Below are 23,648 nucleotides of genomic sequence, written 5' to 3' on the forward strand. Positions count from 1 at the left end.
TCGAAGCTTTCTTTTCCCCCACTTTGCAGATGCTGTCCCATCGAGTAAGCGGCAAGTTGGGCAACTGGTCACGTGCCATGTATGAGCCGTTCCCAGCAAAGGCTCGCGAACGGCCGCTCATGATATGAAATTTCCGCGCTATCGAACATAATCTTTGGCTGGTGAACAGGGCGCTATCAGCTCAAGCTCACGCCTACTTGGGCTGAGGTGACCGCCGACCCTAGCGCGTAAACAGCCTGGTCTAGAAAATAAAGCTTCTCTCTCTCTCTCTCAATCCGGCTTCGCTATAGTAATTTTCCACCCCAGACTATCATCTTTTTCTAGGCTAAAGCGGCTTTTTGTAGGCTAAAGACGCGTAAGTCCTGAGTCTTACGTTGTAATTCATTACCGACTTTCTAAGCAAGACAATGTCACCAGTGTTATCACCATAGGTTGGTGAGATATGACCATAGGTTGTTGAATATATGAGTAGATATCCATACCTACTCATAATCGCCTCCAGTCTAATAACACATATAATTGATCCAACGTCTTTTTGGTGGGTATTTTTATTATTTTATTGCGGAATATTAAGGTAGCTGTTGCGTGTATCTATAAACGGTATTTCCGAATGCTTATTTGTAGAGCCCGATTACGCAATACCTCCAAAACTGCTCGTATCTGTTCTCTGCTGAATCACTTATGCATTTTCGTAATCTATGAAAACGATAGAGTGAGGTTGGTTGTCCTCTGCAGATGTGTCAATTACCTTATTGACGACGATCTATTCTAGAATGACCCAGCTTGAAGCCAGCCTGCTCTTTGGACCGATTATATTAGAAACTACCTTGGTGAATATTTTGCGCTGCGCTAAAAGCGAGCTATGGTGAACTTGTAGATATCAAATTTATTGACATCCTTCTTAGCAGATTAGTGCAATGTTGGCACCCTTACGATCTCCCGCAGCTGCTACGTCCCGTTAGATACAAGCAGTGCTGGGCAGTATCGAAGATACATGTATCTTCGATACTATCTTAGATACTCTTTGGGTATCTTGTATCTGTATCGCTATACGTCTTGCAAAACGAGTATCTGTATCTGTATTTCCGATACATTCAGCAATGTATCGTGTATCTTAAGATACAAGATACTGCTATAGAAACAGCACCGTGCGAAACAATAAACGTTGGCTGAACTCCGCTTCTTAAGCTGATACTACTGCTCATAATGCCACCAGAAGAAAACAAAACAACCGCGACATTCTTTTATCTTTCCCTTCCGCCAGAGTGCTCCAGCGAGGGCAGGTGATTAGGTATACGCGTCCCCATTGGTGGAGCAGAGTGACGTGATGGCTCGCGAGCCATTTGGACAAAACCAAGCGCGCGAACGTCTATGCACTGTCGACCTTTTGTTTTCTCGATGTGTTCTTTATTTTTAGTTGTGTTGATGTGATGACACTTGTTCATAGACCCTGCACTCTGCTGCGTACTCCCGATGTGTGCGGCGTCCTTTGCGCAAATTCTGATGCCGTTATACTGTCACTATCGAAGTTTGTCTTGCGTGATCCTTCGTTGCAATGTCTCAAAAATGCAAAAATGGGGCTGCTTTGCGCCTCGCACGTTTCACACATCAGCGATTTGAAAGATCTTGTGATGCAAACTTGACTTGCATAGTACGACGAGATTGACTTGCTTGCAAAGGAGATTCTAACAACCGTCCCGCTAACGGTGCTGACGTTAGATGTAATAGAACCAGCATTTACGTAACAGGAAATATTCTGAAGTACTGTGTCTTTGTTCTTCCTGCCAAATTATTCGAGTTCTTTTAATGATAATTTGATTATTAGCACAAGTGCTTTATTTGCTGTCTTCCGTTTGCACCTCATACATTACCTAGTCCTCTGCATAGTTTTTCGCCCGTCTGTTTATGTAATATGTCTTTTGTAACCTGCTGCTAAAATACGTTCTCTGCTTTATTCTTATTTTTTAACCGTCTGCGAAAGTGGTTTTATTTCATATTTTCGCGGGCTTTCTCTAAAAGCCCAAAAATATTCACCACGCAGCATGTACGCCGCCAAAAAAATATTGGGTTTGTCGTTTTTAAATTCGCTCTAGGATGTGTCGAAGCGCAGTTGGCTCTAAAGTGAATATTAAAAATGTCGCAATGTCGCATAATTGACCTTATTTAATTAACCAGTTAAGGAAGGAAGGAAGAAACAAGTGGAAAGACAGGGATGTTAGCCAGTTCTTAGACCGGCTAGCTACCCTGTGCCGGGGGAAGGGGTAAGGGAGATAAAAGATGATAGAAGAGAGATGCTACAAAAAAAAGGAGAGCAAGAAAAGGAACAAAAAGAGAGGGGCAAAAAAAAGGAAACGAAAATATGAATGACACTGCTCAGAGTCTGTCTCTGACGATGGCCGAGTCCGTCGTCAGCACAGAAGGCTTTCAAAGCATTATCGCGCTTCTATTAACCTGTTAAGCTTAGTACAAAACATACCATAACGAGTGCCACATGACAGCAAACCAAATACCTTTGATTTCATTCAGCGGCGGTTAATCACTTGTTTTTTTTAACATTGGGTTCTACTTACGTGAAACGCCCTGTATACTTATTCGCTTTGATTGTTTAATACGGAACCACTTTGCTATTTGACTTAAGTATATTCGTTCTCCTTTTTTTAGGTCACCTTAAAGTATTGGTATTGTTACAAATCCGCAGGTATGCAGAGCTAGAAGTGGCAATAGTGTGAATAGAAGTGAAAACCTTCGGCGTTTTGTGCCGCTAGAATACGTCTCAGACGTTTCCTGGCAGCTCAGGTTCTCTCGGAGAACAAATGGTAAAAGATGGCACGTTAGTGAATATGTTGCTAACGAACGCTTTACGCCAGCAGATAAGTAAAATATGAAAAATCACTGCAGTTTTGTGTCCTCAATTAATTGTGAGCGCCGACTATGTAGTTCATCGTCTTTACACGATGCGTCACAAACAATACCGCTACCAACGTTGTTGCTGCTATACACCTGTCGGTGGATGCGGTATTACGAAAACAATACGCTTGCAGACAAGGTAGGACTGCACAGAGGTATTTGCGCCATCGTGCGGAGGCACTTGCAAGGAGATGGTAACCAGCCAGCTGGTCGCCAAGTAGAGCAGCGACACCAATAAACTACAGAAGTGTCAAGCAAAAACAACTAACAGCGCAGCAGTTAAAGAGCTGTCATGTTAAGCAGCCAAACAAATCCCAATAAGTCGTTTAGAAATGAAACTAATAGGCCTTGAGCAAGAAAGTTTGTATCTTGTGATACAAACAGGTATTTTGTTAATATTAAACAAAGCTGGTCGCAGTTAAGAAATTTTCAAGTAAACACATTTCTACATAGGTCTTTGCTGCTTCATTATATGGATCTATAACAGCAAATCTGCAAATGTATCGAAGTATCTTAAGATACAATTGGGAAGTATCGTATCGGATACAATTATTCCGCGAGTATCTTGTATCTGTATCTCAAATACTTCTTGCCCGAGTATCTTGTATCGTATCGCGATACAATTTCAAAGTATCTTTGCCCAGCCCTGGATACAAGCTTCCGCTCATGGATGGATGAATAAACTTTATTTCGGTCCCTCGGAACGCGCCCTAGCATACTTGAATTATATAGCACAGGGACACTGTATACGGTATGTCTATATGTTTGGTATCATCGCGGCGTCGGTCTGTGCATATTTTTGCAAAAAGAAAAAAAAACAGCGGCTGAAGCAACCGTTTATTGATAGGACAGCGCTGATAATACAGCGATCACAGAAATAGGATGTCCTCTTTCCGTGGTCCCTCTCTTATCAGCGCTATGGCTGCAATGAACGTAACAAACCCACTAGACCAAAAGTCTATTCTCTTGAAGCGACCGACTGGCCGCCCTAGACATGCGTGATTTAGACTGTACACTATAAGTGTGAAGGCATTACATATAAAGGGCCCCAAACCTTCCCAAGACCAATATTTCTTCCGTCTTTGATTAAATGTGCTATCGTGACATTTTCTAGCGCGAGAACAATGACCGTTATCCGTATTTGCATATCGTTTTCAGCCGGAGCGCACCTTGAAAAGCCCTTCTAATATCACCTTTAGTCACGCACGAAATTTACTTCAGTATCCTCTCCGTCACAACCACCGTCACAACTTTTCAGTCGAGATTGCGTGATCGCCCTTGTACAGTCCCCAATAAAACTCATCTGATGCCTTTAATACATAATCGAAATTGCCGGGGACGTTACACTGCTTATTTTCGAACACTTTTAATCATTCAGGTAAGTTATCTCCCTTTCGCGCTGCCCATTTTTTCACTGCTTGTTCAATATTTCCGATGTTATAATTTACTTTCGTATTCTTTATCAACAGCCATAGTTCAGCCAATTCTATCAGATCTCTTGAGCTAGACACTTCCATGTTGTCTTGGTGCCGTAGAACTGCGGCCTCTGAAACGAGTCTATAGTTACGGTTCTGTTATGTTAGCTTAGTCTTCCTGTTCTAAAGCAATAGGTTTGTTCCGGAGGACTAGCCTGAATTTATGTGCATTTCTAGCGACTGTTTTCAGTTTGCGTACTTCGAATCAGCGCAGAAAAGCATGGAAAACGCTCGTGTATAAAGTACACAAAGCGAGCGCTAATCTACCCGAGTTGGCTCATTCTAAAACTGATAACTGTTATCCCGACTAAACATGTCGGGATAACACTTGAGGATCCTAGCCGGTCCAATTCCTGCTGCTGCACTTCCGCGAGAAGGTATTAATTACTCGGAGTCGATTGCTTTCTGCGAATTATACCATTTTATCTGTTATTCCTACCTACAGCTGATACCGTAGACGACGGTTTGCTGTTACCCAACCTGTTGGTTTTGTCCCGCTTTCGTGGCATACCGCAAGAAAAATTATGCCACGATAGTTTTGATCTCGACTTCTGCTGTTTCAACTCAAGTGCTAGAAGCACGGAAGCTTGGGCGAGTTTGTAAGACATCATGGCACAACTTCAAAGCGCTAAAAAACAGGGACAAACGAAAAAGAGTGGACACGACGAGCGCTAACTTGAAACTGAAATTCATTACAAGAAAGATTTTTTCCAATCTTTCTTGTAATAAATTTCAGTTTCAAGTTAGCGCGTCGTGTCCACTCTTTTTCGTTTGTCCCTGTTTTTTAGCGCTTTGAAGTTGTGTCAAGTGCTAGTGTGCGCCGGGCCCTCGTCAGGCGAAAGCCTTTTGCTTCGGTGACCACGTTCTTGCGTTCAAACCGGGGTTTATCCCCACTTAAAAAAAATACACGCCATGTTCCCGACGTGCTATCGAGGTTCCTGCCCCTGGTGCGGAGGAAGACCTACACTATATAACATCAGCTGCTCAAAGCAACTCCCCACCTGACAGACACAAAAATGACACCAACACACACGTTGGAGCAGTAGGAGGCGCTACTGTCCAGCTCTGACCTGACCAGGTTGAACGGGCGGCTGTGGTCAGTGACTAAGGCTCCTCCCATAAGAACGAATTACATTTCATTAAGGTATTTCCGTTCTGTTCTGTCGCGTGAAAAGAACGACACAAACTTTTATCTTCAGTCAGAACGAACGAGTTGCATGAAACATAGACGACATAACGCAAATAAATAAATAAATAAATAAATAAATAAATAAATAAATAAATAAATAAATAAATAAATAAATAAATAAATAAATAAATAAATAAAACGTTACATATACACCATCGAGGCTGCTTGCAGGCTAGCCATAGCGAAGTGCTCGCTTACAGGAGAGCTCAGTGGCTCAATCCATAGCGATTTGGTCGACCCATCGACGCAGTCCAACCACTACCGCGTCGAACGCTAGGACCGGCTTCGTACGCCGAGAGCTGGCATTGTGCCTGACAGACGGCGAGACCGCGGTCTTCTCCACGTAAACCTTCAGGAGCGTGGTGAGCAACAGGACCAGTCCTGCAAGGGCCAGAACGACGAGCGAAGTGATGAGGTAGGCGCAGTACTCGCCGCCAGCGACGTCTTTCCTCTCCAGCACACCGACGACGGTGCATCCGGGTGTGACTTTCGCGGCAGTCGCGTTAGTTGAACACTGGTCTTCGCTCTTCCCCGCCGCCTCAGTACTTTTGCTAGAACTCTTGTCCACTGGGCTCCCTGTGGGCGACGCCACTCCGGACGAATGGGACGACGGCCCAGCCGGCGTGGACGCAGCCACCGTCGCGTTTCCGCTCATGGACGACATTGCGGCCGGCTTCTGCTTTCTGAACTGCGAACGTGAGAGTGATCGCAGACTGGGAGATGTGTCGGTTTCTTCGCGTTCGTCGGCAAGAAAAGCTAACGCTAGTGTACGAGCATCGGAGCTACGAAAGTGATTCGCATAACATAAGAAGACATAGTCACGGTATAAGCGCTGTCCCATATGGCATTTTTTGCTTTGTTACAACAGGCAGTTCCATCAGACCACTCTATTTTGCATATGGTCTATATTAAAGGGGCTCTGCAACACTTTTTCAGCATGGTCAGGAAACGCTGCCGGTCGGTAGTCGAGGCTTCTGAGAACGCGCGAGGCAAACATTATAGCGCAGCATGTGGCCTGGAATTTACAATTCATTCTCAAAGTCAGAAATCACTCCCTCTTCTCTCTGCAAATGATGCCATATGCCCAAATTAATGCGCCATATACCCCCAGCCGTTGGCTGATTTGCGCATCGCGAGCTGAACAGCTAGCGTGGCCGCCGCGGGATGCCGCAACTTGCTCGCGCGATCGTTCGCGATCACACTGAAAGTAAGCCGCACGTTGCAAGAAAAAATGAAAGTGCTCAAGTACATTACGCGCGCTGACGAAGGGACGTCAGCCTTCTTGTCGTTCCCCTCCCTGCGTCGCTTTCAGCGCGCTCGCTGGTACGAAAGGAGGAAGAAAGCGCTTAAAGCGTGCGGCAAATCCCCGCAACTCCGCTCGCACTTGACGGATTCTAAAAATTTTTGCAGCAGTCGATTCGTGAGGCAATAGCTCTTTTAATGAAGCCATTAGACGATTACTTGGGAATGTGTTGCATGGCCCCTTTAAGAAGACACTGCTCTTACATACACACATGCGCGCCAGCGCTCTGTCTCCGTTGTTTACCTTCATTAGCCAACTGTCCACGCCCCGCTAGAGTACATTTAAAGGCGACAGCGCCAACCCACTAGCTCTCACGTGCTAATGCATCTGGAAGCTGAAATTGAATACCTAGTGAAATGCAAAGGTAAAAAAAGACGAAGCATCTTTCAAGACTTGCTTAGAAAATTGTACTTGTGCCCGCCTGCGATTCGATCTTACCCCTTAAACGGGAGGATGTTAGCCATGGGAGGACGAAACACCCGTCGCACACCCAAAGAGGTCTGGCAATTTTATTTTGTGCGCTTAGGCATAGCAAAAGTCATTTAACGGTAGGTCGTACCGCATGTTTTGGGGGACTGCATAGGCCTACGTTCGTTCGTATGTTCAGTTGGTACGACTAACAAGATAGCCCTATTAATTTTCTCTTAAATTACTCGCCTTCTCTAGGCGCTTTCAATCGGCCACTCACCTCTTTTTTGAGCTTCTCTATGGAAGGTCGGCGCTTGGTCAGCCTCGCCGTAGCAATAGGGTCATCGGCGTTCTTAACAGAGAGTGACTTGGGCAGTAGATCTTCACTTCCGAAGTAGAGATTGTTGTCCGCCTCGGCCTGCGACATCCAAGAATATCTCATCTCAGTGTACGAACGGGCAAACATCGAAAATTCATCTGAGTGTTATGACAGCTCCCAAGTGGTTTTACTCGAGAAGCTAATTGAACTGCAACTGCAAACATCTTTGCAGAAAGCGTTGAACACTGCGTCTATATCGCTTATTTGCCACATTCCTAGCTATTCATAAGCCAAGAAGTTTCGGGGGCCAGTCTCCTTTTGGGAGACAGATTTTTAACTAATCTATACAAAACAGTCATCGAACTTTTGTTGCACAAGGTTATATTTATTTTCGTTGGGCGGCTACTCACCGGCAGCTGCGTACGACCTTTCGGTCGTCAGCAGGCCTTACAGAAAGCGTTCTTTGGTGGCGATGCCAAAATACATTTGCATGATACCTTTGCACGATCAACTGTTCTCACTCGTGTTTTGACCAATGAGCCAGAATGTGCTGAAGCTTCCTCCTCCCCCCCCTATCCCCTTTCTCTTTCTTTGCGTACTCTACGGCAAGTAGCTTTTAATTTTTTGTTAAGCAGAAGGGACCGCAAGCAAGGCGCACCTGTGGTTACTGTATGCTACAGGTAGCATAAGGCCCGTAGCCAGGGGGGGTGGGGGAGAGGCTAGGGGCCGCACCCCCCCCCCCCCCCCGCCGGTATTTTGGTGCAGTAGGTGTTTTTACCATAAATAAATAATGAAAATAGGTATTTTTCTCAAATAGTCAAGGTTTTCAGCAAGTCCCCCCCCCCCCCCCCCCGAAAAAAATTCCTGGCTGTGAGCCTGGGTAGCATATACACAATGTTTCGACAAGCGGGCTTGCCTTCTTCAAGCCGCTTGCCGAAACGTCGTCTCCAGCGACACCGCGTGTTCAACTCTTCAAGCTTCCATGTTACCCTGAAATTCTGCCCCTTTCTTTTTTTTTCGGTAGCATATGCAGAAACTCTAGGCGCGGCATGCTTCTGTGTTGGGAGCTCTTCCTCAATACTCAACGGACCGTCAAGACAACATGCCTACTACAAAGCAGCGTGACAGTAGACCGAGCACGGAAACAACAGGCCCTATCTTTTCTCTTTCTATGTTGTTGGTTTTTCATGCTTGTTACAGTCCGCTGCTCTCCAGCAGCCCTGGCAGCTATGAACCTGTACCAACAAGTAGTTCTCGCTACCTGACTCCGTTGTACAAGGATTACCAGAGAACACGACCTAGCGCCCGCACACTGACAGCCATGCAATACCTACGGCAACAACGCACGAACCTCGGTCACCTGGTCGCCACTCCTGGTGCCATCACGACGCGCCGCTTCCTTCGGCTTTCGGCGCTGTCCTTGCTTCTTCTTGGGCGCTTCCTTCGCTTTCGCGTTACGCTCGACCACTTCGCTCGCCGCAGCAGTAGTAGCTCTTTGCGGCAGCGAGAACAGTGCCGGAGGCAACTGAAGCGGCGACAGAGACGGCCGCAGCGGCGTCTTGGGTTCATCGGTCGTGCGCCGGATGACGAAACCTTTCGCCGAGGCTTTCGTACTCCTCGTAGCGTCCTGCGCCTGGGCGTCTTCCGTGGCGGCGCGAAAATACCGCATCCTTCGCCAGCTTCTTCTTCTTCTTCTCCCTCTGAGTTCTTGACGAAAATGCACGTGTAAAGAGACGAGGAGGAGAAGAAGAAAGACACAGACGGAAAGACAAGGAGATTAGCCAGCTCTCAGACCGGCTAACTACGCTGCGCTGGGGAAAGGGAAATGAAAGAGAATAGAAAGGAGACGATACAAGGAAGATCCCACGGCCCCTTATGCATTTGCCTGAGATGACGATGTTTTTGCTGTTGTTGTATCCTCTACCGTGGCTCATACCCACTCTGGGGGATTGGCCAAGAATTGATTATATGATTTTTTAGGGGCGAAGCTCCTTAAGGCGACACCCGTTCGTCCCTCGTAGTCGTAGTAGTGCGTAACCAGTCGTAACGCTAGTACCAGATCTTGACCTCCAAGGTGGTGCCGGTGGGAGATTTTTCCTTTGCGTTATTGAATAATAAAAAATTCGCAGCGTGCGCGTTAACTAAAAGCTGAATTCTTCTGTCTCTCATTCCCCATTAGCAGCCATTGGCATGTTCCAGTAGGAAACGTTAGTAGAAGTAGAAGTGTAAGTGTTAGCTAAAAGCCGACTTCTTCTGTCTCTCATTGCCATTAGCAGCCATTGTTTACCTCCAAGGTAGTGTCTGGTGAGATTTCTCCTGTGCGTGATTAAACAATAAAAATTTTGTTCAAACAACGTTGATTGATGAAATAAACCAACGAAAGACGCCAGATGTTTTCTAAAAGCAAAACGAAAGAACGCCAAATGTTTCTAAAGCAAAACGAAAAGACGCCAGCTGCTTAACGAAAGACGCCAGATGTTTTCTAAAGCAATGGTTTTCTAAACAATGAAAATTCACAGCGTACATGTAAAATTAAATTGAGCTGCAAGTCGTCATAACTCATCGGACCTTTAGTATAAACGCGCCCGATCTCACGTCGGTGGAAGACTCACGGTTTACCGATGAACCTCCGCAGCTTCGCCCACTCATCATCATTCACTCCGTGGACATGCTGTGATTTTTTCTTTATTGAAAGCCATCTGCTTCTTTTTCTTCTCAGTCGACTGTATTGATGCTCCCTCCCACTCCCGAAAGCTTTCTGCACCCAACGTCGATTTTCCCAGCCTCCGGGATCGGAGTGCAGTACAGTTCACACCTCACGTTGTCTTGCAGTGCCTCCTTGATCGGCCCACGTTTGACCAAGCGATGATGTCACGTGATGACGTCACGTTATGTGACGTTATAGTGACGTCATGATTACGTAACAAATTTTTATAACCCGTGAGGTCATCACGTGATGATGATTTTTAGCATCACTCGTGTCGGCGCCGACGCCGCCGGTGATCACTTTTCACGCTTGCTAAGGCATTTAAGGCTTTCGCCTTTAAAAAAAAGAAAGAATCAGCGTAGCTTGCACTGGAGGCGCAATGCTGATGGGCACCTGTGTAGTCCTGGCTGTTGCTGTTTTGCTAAGTCATGCATATTTTTTCTTCCTCTATTTCTTTCTTCTTCTCTCTGTTTTTCTATTTCTTTTTTCTCTGTTTATTTCTGTTGATTTATTTCTCTCTATTTCTTTCTCGTTCTTGCTCTTTCTACCTCTCTTTCTCACTCACTCCCTCTCTACTTCTGGCTTGCTTCCTCCTTCTATCTATCCTTTTCTGCCTCTATCTCTCGCTCTATTTCTTTCTCTCTTTTTCTTTGATTCTCTCTTTCTATTTCTGCATTTCTGTTTCTATATTTCTCTCTAATTCTTTCTATGATATCTCTTACTCTCTCCCCTCCTCCTTTCCCTCCTCCTTTTCCTCCTCCTCACCATCACATCTCTCCTCCTCACGCTCACTTCCCTTTCCCAGCCCCTTGATGCACTACACTATACAAGGCTATGCTATGCTCTGCTTGCGTGCCTGGATAGCCGGCTGGTTAGGACGCTCGCCTTCGGATCAAGGGTACGCGGGTTCGAATTCCGCCCCGTGAAGAATTTCTTTTTTCGCCAAGAATTTATCTCTTTCTCTTTATTTATATTTCTTTCTTTCTTTCTTTCCTTCTTTCTTTACTCCTATCTCTTTCTTTCACCCTCTCCCTTTCTTTGTTCCTCTTTCTTTCTTTATCTCTCTCTGTACTCAATCTCTCACCTGTCAGAGTTATTACACGCCACGCCGGAGAAATCGGCGGACGTGTTCCGGGAGCGAAGCTGAAGAGGACGAAGATGAAGAAGAGGATGTGGAGAGCCCGTGCCGCCGGTTCATTATGAGGAAATTCTTGGCCCTTGGTGTGTGTGAGCCAAAATTTAGGATCTACATCTACATCAGTTCTGTTTCCGGCGGACAAATTACGTACGGCGAGCTTAAAGAGCTTCGCTGTTAAAAAAAAACGACCAAGCCAAATAAAACCGCCGTCAAAATGGGAGGCTGCTATTACCAGCCTCGGACTCGAAGAACAGCCATGGGCAGTCCAACGGGCCCGCTACGCAGCAGAGAGACTTGGTCTTTTTGTTCCGACGTGGGAGCGACGCGCAACGTGCTAGGGCGCGTTCCGAGGGACCAAAATAAAGTTTATTCATCCAGCCATCAAGTGATGCATTTCTAGCACATCACCGCAAAACGCGTGCATCTTGCCCCCTTCTATGCGGTGCCAGCATTATAGGCCAAAGTAAAACTCAGTACGTCGGTTTAATCACACAGCTGAAGGATCTGCGCTTTGTGGCGTAGTGGTTAGCGCCACGCGCTACGGAGTCGCTGGTTCGATTCCACGCTTCAGAAGCATTTTTCTGAATTATTTTTCTAAATGGTCTTTTATATATACCTACATACTTATACATACACGGTGCATGACGGCGGCGACGGCAAAAACCAGCCGAGACTGTCCATATAATTGCTATTGCAATAAAAACCTGGCGCGGGAATCGAATCCATTCGTAGAGCGTACGGAAATGCAGCCCTCGCAGGTGCGCCGGTCACATGTGTATTTGTGCGCGCTGTTTTCCGATAGTTGAGGCTCTCTCGATGGTGGCCTTGTCGGCGATCAGCCGTATGCGATATGGCAATCTGATCTTTTATCGAGATGACTTGTCATTTCACGTTGCCACACTTCACAGTTGCCTGGATATGGACGCATGACCGCGTAGTTGTTGCCTGTAGTAACTGAAGTGTCGCGCCGCTGAGCACGCGGATGGAAATTCCCGGCGTTGAAGAAGGAAACAGTTAGGAGGGAGCATTGCGCAGTGCAATAGAAAGAAAGAAAGAAGAAGGAAAGGGAAAAGAAGGAAAGTGAGAAAGAAAGAAGGAAAGACAGAAAGAAGAAAATAAGAGAGAAAGAAAGAACAAAAGAAAGAAAGAAGGAAGGAAAGAAAGAAGAAAGAAAGTGAGAATGAAAGAAGGAAGGAAAGAAAGAATAAAGAAAGTGAGAAAGAATGAAAGAAAGAAAGAAAGAAAAAAGAAGAAAGACAGAAGAAAGAAAGAAAGTGAGAAAGAAAGAAAGAACGAAAGAAGGAAAGAAAGAAGAAAGAAGACAGAAAGAGAGAAAGAAAGATGGAAGGAAGCAAGGAAGGAAAGAAAGAAGAAAGAAAGAACGGAAGAACGAAGGAAAGAAAGAAGGAAAGAAAGAAGGAAATAAAGAAGAAGGAATGAAAGAGAGAGAGAGAGAGAAAGAAGGAAAGAAAGAGAGAAGAGTAGTACGTCACGCACGCACGCGCCAAGCTTCGCTTGCCCCCCTTTCCCAGGAGGGCAAGGGCTCCTGACATTTTTTTTTTTTTTTGGTGGGGGGGGGGGGGTGTTGTCGTTTCTTCTCTGGCAAACGTCAAGGAGGATATGCGAAACGGGATCGCTTCGTGACTCCGCAGCAAACACTGGTCAAGCCGCTCTCGTCTCGCGCGCGGGTACGCACCATTTGTCGCCGAGGAAACAACTATGCAAATTACCGCACCAGTGCCGAACCCCTAAACACATGCTCACCAGCCGGAGCGTAGTTGCGAGAAGATGACAAAGACGAAGGCGCCGCCCGATACAGATTACTAAGAAAAAGACTTCTTGTTACCCCATTCCCTAACCTGGGGCTGAACCTCGCAATTGGCAATGTGCTTATCTTCGGTGCTTCAACTCTGGGCTTCATCCACAGGAACCTGTTTGATGCCGTGTGTAGATACCTCCACGAAACAAAACGAATACGACTTTAAATTCCCACTTGTATAAGTATTCTCATAATAATTATGACTTAAAAAAACAAAATAAAAAACGTTATTTTATTATTATTATTATTATTATTATTATTATTATTATTATTATTATTATTATTATTATTATTATTATTATTATTATTCGGGACAACGATTAAAGTGTCTGATCTGAGTGTTTGAAAAACAATTATTGCACTCTTTCCTTGTTGCGTACGTTTTTCTTTCTTTCTTCATTTATTTTTATTGTTATCAACATTCAATACTCAAAATACATTAAAAATAATAATAACAAGACCCATTTTTGGCCAATCCCTCGGAGTGGGTGTGAGCCATGTGGCAGAGGGCACAACAACAACAACAACAATGTCACAGGCGCGGCCGGTCAACATTTCGCCGCAAGGAGACGAATCAGGTGACCTCCAGAGCCGCAAACGTGGCTGTCTCGCGAAGCGTATGCTGTGCGCGCTTTCTCGCCAGAGCTAAACCGCGCGTGCTGTAGCGATTGTCTGCACATCCCTCGCCTACGAGACTCCATCGGTAGTCTCAAGCGAGAAACGTGACAAGCATAGCACGTGTTAGCAGCGGCATAACTTGCACGTGACGTCACAGACGTCATAGCTGAGTTCCGGCCCCACAGCGCTGCGGCAAATAGGCGAACTGGTTAGAAGTGCAGTGCGTCACCACGGTAACGGTGCTCGAACATGGCAATTTTCTTACGTCATTGCAAGCAGCCTATAGTTGATTTTTTTTTTCTTTACGAAAAGACAGGTATATGAATGGGTCCGAACCACAGGTCGGCAAACTCATTCTTGAGTCAACTCACTGAAACTCACTCAGACTCAGATCGCGCAGCGAGTCTGAGTGAGTCCGGATGAGTAATATTTTAGTGAGTCTGAGTCCGAGTGAGTCCTATCGAGAAAACTTTTAGTGAGTCCGAGTCCGAGTGAGTCCAGTCGAAGAAAATTTTGATGAGTCTAAGTCCCAGTGAACTCTTAACGCAAAAGAGTAAACAGTTCTTGCTTTTTTCTGAGTCTGAGGGAGCTACACTTTTCTTTTTGCCGACCCATGGTCCGGATAGACGTTTTGGGTATGCCCAATTTCGCTCTGGCGTTGATCAAGTTCGATTTTATTACCGCATGCGATCGGATTTCATGAAACACGGTGATCTGGTTAACTAGATTATAACTATATTACACTATCTTTAGAAATTCTTAGTGTAGCACGACTCATATTCGCGGTATTGTGAGAGGATTCGGCACACACCGAACGTCTAGCATTCATGCGGGAGTCCCAATGTGCCTCAGTGAACCACAGTAATCTCAGCGATGTGCAAATTGGGTCCTAATGTTCAAGCCCAAGATTGATACCTAATAGACGTCACATGCACTTACGCTTTTCGCGAGAGAACGTCCCGGGTATACTACTTTGACTGGAGAAACAGACTGTCTATAGAAGCACCTTGCAACGACGTCACAGAGCATATTTTTGTCCTTGCACAAACGTCTGTCCTCCCAGTTTTCTTATGACAGTATTACGTTTTCTCACGTGTTCGAATTATAACCTAAAACTAACATGCCTGCCGCTCAAACGCGCGCGCCTGCTTCGCATTATCTCCCATACAGTTTTCTTTTCAGTATTTCGCGAACTCAGTATGCGTAACGTGAAATTAGGAGTGTTGCGCGCAGGATCTACCAGATCTTGCTGCGTGGGCTTTTTGCTTGTTTCATCTATCACGCAGCGCCTGCTGTGTATGTAACATTCGGCGTAGCAAACACTGCGGATATGAGGCTGACATATCAGACAGTAACGCACGTCTGTTGCAGTAGCCTTATACCACCTACGCAATGTAAATCTGACATCATAGCTCTACGTGCTACGTCTACATAGCGCTCCTAATATGCGGAAGTTACATATGGGCATCATTTATTTAAATGATAATTTCAACGGGAATTTCTTAGCAAAACGGATAAAAATAAAGCACGTCTCATAGATGTACAGGGGTTGCCAGAAGTTCACAGGCTACGCGGCGGTATAGGAATGCATGGGATTGTGGCCTGGGAACTTTTGAACGCCCCTGTATGTGTCTTAGGTCCAACTAAGCACATCTCAAGGACGTTACTGCTACGTGTGTGATTAGCTGCAGGGGCGCGGTGAACGCTTTAACAATAGACCTGCTTCGAGCATACGAGCGCCACCAACGGGCGCGCAAGCGCTCATGGGAAAAGTGTGTACGCCGCAGCAGTCGCCGCACCGAGCGCGCGGGCTTCACGCTTTAGCTTTCCGCTTACGCCGTGCCAGCACTTGTCAGATCAACTGATTGCGGCAAGGTGTAACATATTAGTACTGCGTAAATCAGTCATGAACTACTTCTGTGTTTGACTACGACGGCCTCTCTACGATTTCCATCTGTCTAGTGTTCCCGCAGGCCACTGTAAGACCACCTGAGCGGTTCAGAGAGGGTCATCATTATTATTTCTTTTTTTGCGTCAGCATGCCCTACGGCATAAATTAAACAAAAAGATACAGTTCGGTTTCCTAGATGAATTCCACGAGCGGTCATTACAATTCGTGAATCGTGGATCCATTCGAAACCAACGCCCACCGACACTGTTGACGAGCACAAGGTCAGGCTCTAATATTTAAAGATTGCGCGAGACAGTACGCACTTAGCAAAGTAAGATACATTGATTAGACAGCGTGTGCGTCACTCGTACTGCAGGTGAATTTGTGAAACAACTTTATTCGGTCCACAATAGACGTGGTAACAAAAGATACGTTTTTATCACCATTCACTGACACTTACGGCAAAGGTTATATTTTACAAATGCCGGTTGTGTTTTCGCGTGTTGCCTCACATGTGACTACACTGTGGATATGTATAGCCGTGCTCGTGGCCAATACGAAATTACCTTTTTAAGGTCATAGCGACTAAGTGCAGTCGGCAAGCGCAAGAGTGTTCATAAAGGCTCGAGCGAAAAACTGTCTCTGGCAATACGATGCGTCTCGCTGATATCAGTACATTACAAGTAATCGTTGAATAAACATGACTTCGGTTAGACGGCCGACATCTACAACATCTTTTAGATGTATACGTTATCCTCGCGTTGCAGTGGCCACTGCCGCTGAACCTTTGAAGAAGTCGGTTTTGTTAAGTCCGAGCATGGTTGTAGAAATTCGATAGGAAAAAAACGTGTCGTATAAGTATTCCTTAGATTCATTGCGTTTCTCACAGGCTAGGTAAGATTTGTGCCGCTGTGCAGAGAAAGAATGAGCCAGTAATAGACAAGACGCGGACCGACATTTGCGTCGTAAAACACACCAACAAATTCACTGATTGCCGTACTGGTGTATAAGGTTCCTTTTAGCTGCGGCCGCTTCCACGTAGGACAGCCGGGCTGCTGTGTTAGAGATTATTGGAACACAAGAGATCGCTAACCGGAGGCTCACCTCCTAATCTTTCTTTACATTGCCAAGAGTGTAAGTGCACGGTCGAAGTTCGATGAATGCGCAGTTTTGTACCGGCACAGGAATGAAGAAACGCGTTCAATGACTGAGGCATGGCATATCGATAGCAGTGATAGCGCATGCGTGAGTTGATCGTCGATTAACTTGTATAAGAAGAAATCAAATGTTTTAACAGTTATCTGTCATGTAGACCCGCACGCGTGCCGGATTGATAGGTTCGCCTATTGCACGGGCATGCGCAGATAAAATTTCATTTCTTTTGCGCCGTTGTGCGCCTTTGCAGTTGTTAGTCGGCGTCTGCCTTTTCTTCCTTGTGTCTGTTTGCACGCCCTGTCATTTAGAATGAATTCGGTGTTCCAGCTCATATTTAATTAATCTTTCTCTACTATTTCTTCTTCCTTGGTTATTAAAGCCTTGTATTTTCTACAGAAGACTGGTTTCCCGAATTAAGCAGGCTTGTATCCATGTTATGTCTGTTGATACCAATGATATCTGTAGGTATCTAATTATTTCTATCTGGCCATGCACATTTCACTCCATACAATCTATCACCATATCTGCTCTTCTATATATTAAAATCGATCTGAACTTATGGTCTTAACTCGGAGCAAAACGTTTTTTTTTACATATATACCTCCGTGGTCATGTTTAGAACAAGGAAAATACCATCGTGCTCGCACTTTTGGTTGAAATTAGTCAAGACGCTGGAAAGTCGAAGCACGCATAAAAGTGATGGCCACGTAGCGATTCACCAAGAACAGTGTTAACATTTTTATTGACTTTTCAAGCAATGTGCACAGACACACTTGAGCTAATGGTCATGGAAATTCAATATCTGCTAATACAAACCGCGATAATTATACACCGTCGGTAGTTATGATTCGTGGGTTATATACTGGCGCAAGGGCCAGATGTGGCCAAAGAGCACAATGTGGTGTTAGGAGTGACCAATGGTTACAACGATAGGATGTAATATAGCTGTAAAGAGGCCTAAAATCACGCGAATAATTACACGTCGTTAAATTGCTGAACTTAACCATTGCGTCCTTGAGGCGATGAACAAACAGCCACAGTGGAGAAAATGTCCGATGTACAAACATAAGAGTTACACAGGACAAAGATCCATGTGGCCCACTTCGACAAAGCCTATGATAGCAACAATTTCTGTAAGGTTCCATGGTCCAACGACCCTTGATATTTTAGTGCGCGTATCTACCTGTGAAAACAGCAGAGGGAGTACACAGATTGAGAAGCACGGCACTTCAAGGCGGATGCTTTTATTCATCGAAGCGAAAGGAGTCATACTGGATAATTTACGAGCACGGTGGGCTAGCACCACGAACCAGCATTATTGCGAGTCTCAAAAACATGGAAGCTTTGAATTGTCCAGACTGTTTGTTGGTGAGGGTAAACACCCACCCCTTTCCCACTTATTCACATTGTGCACTTTTGCAATGGCGTGTTGAGGTTCTGAATTTGTGATGAGCGACATGCTAAGAAACCACCGTGAAAGAAACAGAGGCCATGTGTGAAACTCTCGCGCCCTGCAAGAGAGTATAAATGAAAGAAACATTCCTGAGGTTAACAGGCATCACAAAACTAGCACTACAATCTTTCCCATACCAGCATCATTATGCAACAAATCCGCTCAATGTGTTGAGCAATCACTCCGAGATCAGACCACCGGTCAGACCCACGTAAAAAAGTGCTCTAATAGATTCCAAAGGAGTAATTAAAGTGGCGATCACTCCGGAAACAAAACCGCCTTGATGGCGAACACAAAAATGTTGGAGCTTCACAAGCAGAGCCATCATGACCTGCCACTTAAAGCATTTTGGCGGACGCAGTCAGAAACGTGAGAGGACCGAGAACTTGTATGAAACCCTTGTTAGTGACAAGAAAATGTTTTATAACAATTTCGTTGAAATGACGAAACAACCGCACTGCAGTACACTCTGAAGCCAAAGCCAAAGAGGCGCTTCGAATGCTAAAAACAATGACGTTTTACAAACTATAGGTGCAATGGTCGAAATAACCACCACGAAATCAAACCTCGCGACAAAGCCAAGCGGGCTCCTACCGATACACCACAAATACTGTGGAAATAAGTGCAATAAATTAAGGGCCTGAGTTGTAACCTTGGGACAAAGCCAAGTGGGCTTCTACCGATGCGACACCATAAATACTGTGCAAGTAAGTGCAATAAATGAAAGGCCCGAGTTATAACCTCGGGACAAAGCCAAGCGGGCGTCTACCGATGCGACACGACGAATACTATGCAAGTTCAATAAATGAAAGACCCGTGTTCTAACCTCGGGACAAAGCCAAGCGGGCTTCTACAGATGCGACACGATGAATACTGTACAAGTTCATTAAATGATAAACTCTTAGGAAAATGCCAAGCGGGCTTCTACCGATGCGACACCTACTGTGCAAATAAGTGCAATAAATGAAATGCCCGAGCTCTAACCTCGGGACAAAGCCAAACGGGCTTCTACCGATGCGACACCTACTGTGCGAATAAGTGCAATAAATGAAAGGCCCGAGTTATAACCTCGGGACAAAGCCAGGAGGGCTTCTACCGATGTGGCACGACGAATACTGTGCAAGTTCAATAAATCAAAGACTCTTGTTCTAACCTCAGGACAAAGCCAAGCGGGCATCTACCGATGCGACACGGCGAATACTGCACAAGTTCAATAAATGAAAGACTCGAGTTGTAACCTTGAGAAAATGCCAAGCGGGCTTCTACCGATGCGACACAATATATACTGTGCAAGTAAGTGCAATAAATGAAAAATCCGAGTTCTAACCTCGGGACAAAGCCAAGCGGGCTTCTACCGATGCGACACGACGAATATTGTGCAAGTAAGTTCAATAAATGAAAGACCCGTGTTCAATCCTCGGGACAAAGCCAAGCGGGCTTCTACCAATGCGACACGATGAATACTGTACAAGTTCATTAAATGAAAAACTCGAATTGTAACCTTGGGAAAATGCCAAGCGGGCTTCTACCGATGCGACACCATATATACTGTGCAAGTAAGTGCAATAAATGAAAGGCCCGAGTTCTAACCTCGGGACAAAGCCAAGCGGCCTTCTACCGATGCGACACGACGAATACTATGCAAGTTCAATAAATGAAAGACCCGTGTTCTAACCTCGGGACAAAGCCAAGCGGGCTTCTACCGATGCGACACGACGAATACTGTACAAGTTCAGTAAATGAAAGACTCGAGTTGTAACCTTGAGAAAATGCCAAGCGCGCTTCTACCAATGAGACACCTACTGTGCAAATAAGTCCAATAAATGAAATGCCAGAGCTCTAACCTCGGGACAAAGCCAAACGGGCTTCTACCGATGCGACATCTACTGTGCGAATAAGTGCAATAAATGAAAGGCCCGAGTTATAACCTTGGGACAAAGCCAGGAGGGCTTCTACCGATGTGGCACGACGAATACTGTGCAAGTTCAATAAATGAAAGACTCTTGTTCTAACCTCAGGACAAAGCCAAGCGGGCATCTACCGATGCGACACGACGAATACTGTACAAGTTCAATAAATGAAAGACTCGAGTTGTAACCTTGAGAAAATGCCAAGCGGGCTTCTACCGATGCGACGCCATATATACTGTGCAAGTAAGTGCAATAAATGAAAGGCCCGAGTTCTAACCTCGGGACAAAGCCAAGCGGGCTTCTACCGATGCGACACGACGAATATTGTGCAAGTAAGTTCAATAAATGAAAGACCCGTGTTCAAACCTCGGGACAAAGCCAAGCGGGCTTCTAGCAATGCGACACGATGAATACTGTACAAGTTCATTAAATGAAAAACTCGAGTTGTAACCTTGGGACACAACCAAGTGGGCTTCTACCGATGCGACACCATAAACACTGTGCAAGTAAGTCCAATAAATGAAAGGCCCGAGTTCTAAAATCGGGGCAAAGCCAAGCGGGCTTCTATCGATGCGACACCTACTGTGCAAATAAGTGCAATAAATGAAAGGCCCGAGTTCTCCTCGGGACAAAGCCAAGCGGGCTTCTACCGATGAGGCACGATGAATACTGTGCAAGTAAGTTCAATAAGTGAAAGACCCGTGTTCTAACCTCGGGGCAAAGCCAAGCGGGCTTCTACCGATGCGACACCTACTGTGCAAATAAGTGCAATAAATGAAATGCCCGAGCTCTAACCTCGGGACAAAGCCAAGCGGGCTTCTACTGATGCGACACCTACTGTGCAAATAAGTGCAATAAATGAAAGGCCCGAGCTCTAACCTCGGGACAAAGCCAGGAGGGCTTCTACCGATGTGACACGACGAATAACGTGCAAGTTCAATAAATGAAAGACCCGTGGTCTAACCTCGGGACAAAGCCAAGCGTGCTTCTACCGATGCGACACGACGAATACTGTACAAGTTCATTAAATGAAAGACTCGAGTTGTAACCTTGAGAAAATGCCAAGCGAGCTTCTACCGATGCGACACGTACTGTGCAAATAAGTGCAATAAATGAAAGGCCCGAGTTCTACTCCTCGGGGCAAAGCCAAGCGGGCTTCTACCGATGCGACACCTACTGTGCAAATAAGTGCAATAAATGAAATGCCCGAGCTCTAACCTCGGGACAAAGCCAAGCGGGCTTCTACTGATGCGACACCTACTGTGCAAATAAGTGCAATAAATGAAAGGCCCGAGCTCTAACCTCGGGACAAAGCCAGGAGGGCTTCTACCGATGTGACACGACGAATAACGTGCAAGTTCAATAAATGAAAGACCCGTGGTCTAACCTCGGGACAAAGCCAAGCGTGCTTCTACCGATGCGACACGACGAATACTGCACAAGTTCAATAAATGAAAGACTCGAGTTGTAACCTTGGGAAAATGCCAAGCGGGCTTCTACCGATGTGACACCTGTGCAAATAAGTGCAATAAATGAAAGGCCCGAGCTCTAACCTCGGGACAAAGCCAGGAGGGCTTCTACCGATGCGACACGACGAATAATGTGCAAGTTCAATAAATGAAAGACCCGTGGTCTAACCTCGGGACAAAGCCAAGCGTGCTTCTACCGATGCGACACGACGAATACTGTACAAGTTCATTAAATGAAAGACTCGAGTTGTAACCATGAGAAAATGCCAAGCGAGCTTCTACCGATGCGACACGTACTGTGCAAATAAGTGCAATAAATGAAAGGCCCGAGTTCTACTCCTCGGGGCAAAGCCAAGCGGGCTTCTACCGATGCGACACCTACTGTGCAAATAAGTGCAATAAATGAAATGCCCGAGCTCTAACCTCGGGACAAAGCCAAGCGGGCTTCTACTGATGCGACACCTACTGTGCAAATAAGTGCAATAAATGAAAGGCCCGAGCTCTAACCTCGGGACAAAGCCAGGAGGGCTTCTACCGATGTGACACGACGAATAACGTGCAAGTTCAATAAATGAAAGACCCGTGGTCTAACCTCGGGACAAAGCCAAGCGTGCTTCTACCGATGCGACACGACGAATACTGCACAAGTTCAATAAATGAAAGACTCGAGTTGTAACCTTGGGAAAATGCCAAGCGGGCTTCTACCGATGTGACACCTGTGCAAATAAGTGCAATAAATGAAAGGCCCGAGCTCTAACCTCGGGACAAAGCCAGGAGGGCTTCTACCGATGCGACACGACGAATAATGTGCAAGTTCAATAAATGAAAGACCCGTGGTCTAACCTCGGGACAAAGCCAAGCGTGCTTCTACCGATGCGACACGACGAATACTGTACAAGTTCATTAAATGAAAGACTCGAGTTGTAACCTTGAGAAAATGCCAAGCGAGCTTCTACCGATGCGACACGTACTGTGCAAATAAGTGCAATAAATGAAAGGCCCGAGTTCTACTCCTCGGGACAAAGCCAAGCGGGCTTCTACCGATGAGGCACGATGAATACTGTGCAAGTAAGTTCAATAAGTGAAAGACCCGTGTTCTAACCACGGGGCAAAGCCAAGCGGGCTTCTACCGATGCGACACCTACTGTGCAAATAAGTGCAATAAATGAAAGGCCCGAGTTTTAACCTCGGGACAAAGCCAGGAGGGCTTCTACCGATGCGACACGACGAATACTGTGCAAGTTCAATAAATGAAAGACTCGAGTTGTAACCTTAGGAAAATGCCAAGCGGGCTTCTACCGATGCGACACCTACTGTGCAAATAAGTGCAATAAATGAAAGGCCCGAGTTCTAACCTCGGGACAAAGCCAGGAGGGCTTCTACCGATGTGACACCATAAATACTGTGCAAGTGCAATAAATGAAAGGCCCGAGTTCTAACCTCGGGACAAAGCCAAGCGCGCTTCTACCGATGCGACACCTACTGGGCAAATAAGTGCAATAAATGCAAGGCCCGAGTTATAACCTCGGGACAAAGCCATGAGGGCTTCTACCGATGCGACACCATAAATACTGTGCAAATAAGTTCAATAAATGAAAGGCCCGAGTTTTAACCTCGGGACAAAGCCAGGAGGGCTTCTACCGATGCGACACGACGAATACTGTGCAAGTTCAATAAATGAAAGACTCGAGTTGTAACCTTAGGAAAATGCCAAGCGGGCTTCTACCGATGTGACACCTGTGCAAATAAGTGCAATAAATGAAAGGCCCGAGTTCTAACCTCGGGACAAAGCCAGGAGGGCTTCTACCGATGTGACACCATAAATACTGTGCAAGTGCAATAAATGAAAGGCCCGAGTTCTAACCTCGGGACAAAGCCAAGCGCGCT

At 45.7% G+C, this 23,648-nt stretch overlaps 1 long non-coding RNA gene across 1 annotated transcript; it reads right to left on the reverse strand.

The window, feature by feature from the left end:
• Positions 1-18,607: 18,607 nt before the first annotated feature.
• On the reverse strand, positions 18,608-23,648 carry LOC119393649 (uncharacterized). Its single transcript, XR_007416204.1, has 3 exons — positions 23,499-23,648; positions 20,058-20,104; positions 18,608-18,948 (listed from the first exon to the last, which is right to left on the reverse strand). It is a non-coding gene; the product is annotated as an uncharacterized LOC119393649 (long non-coding RNA).

The sequence above is a fragment of the Rhipicephalus sanguineus genome, chromosome 5 (genome assembly GCF_013339695.2).
Source record: "Rhipicephalus sanguineus isolate Rsan-2018 chromosome 5, BIME_Rsan_1.4, whole genome shotgun sequence".
In the NCBI taxonomy this organism is placed as follows: Eukaryota; Metazoa; Arthropoda; class Arachnida; order Ixodida; family Ixodidae; genus Rhipicephalus; species Rhipicephalus sanguineus.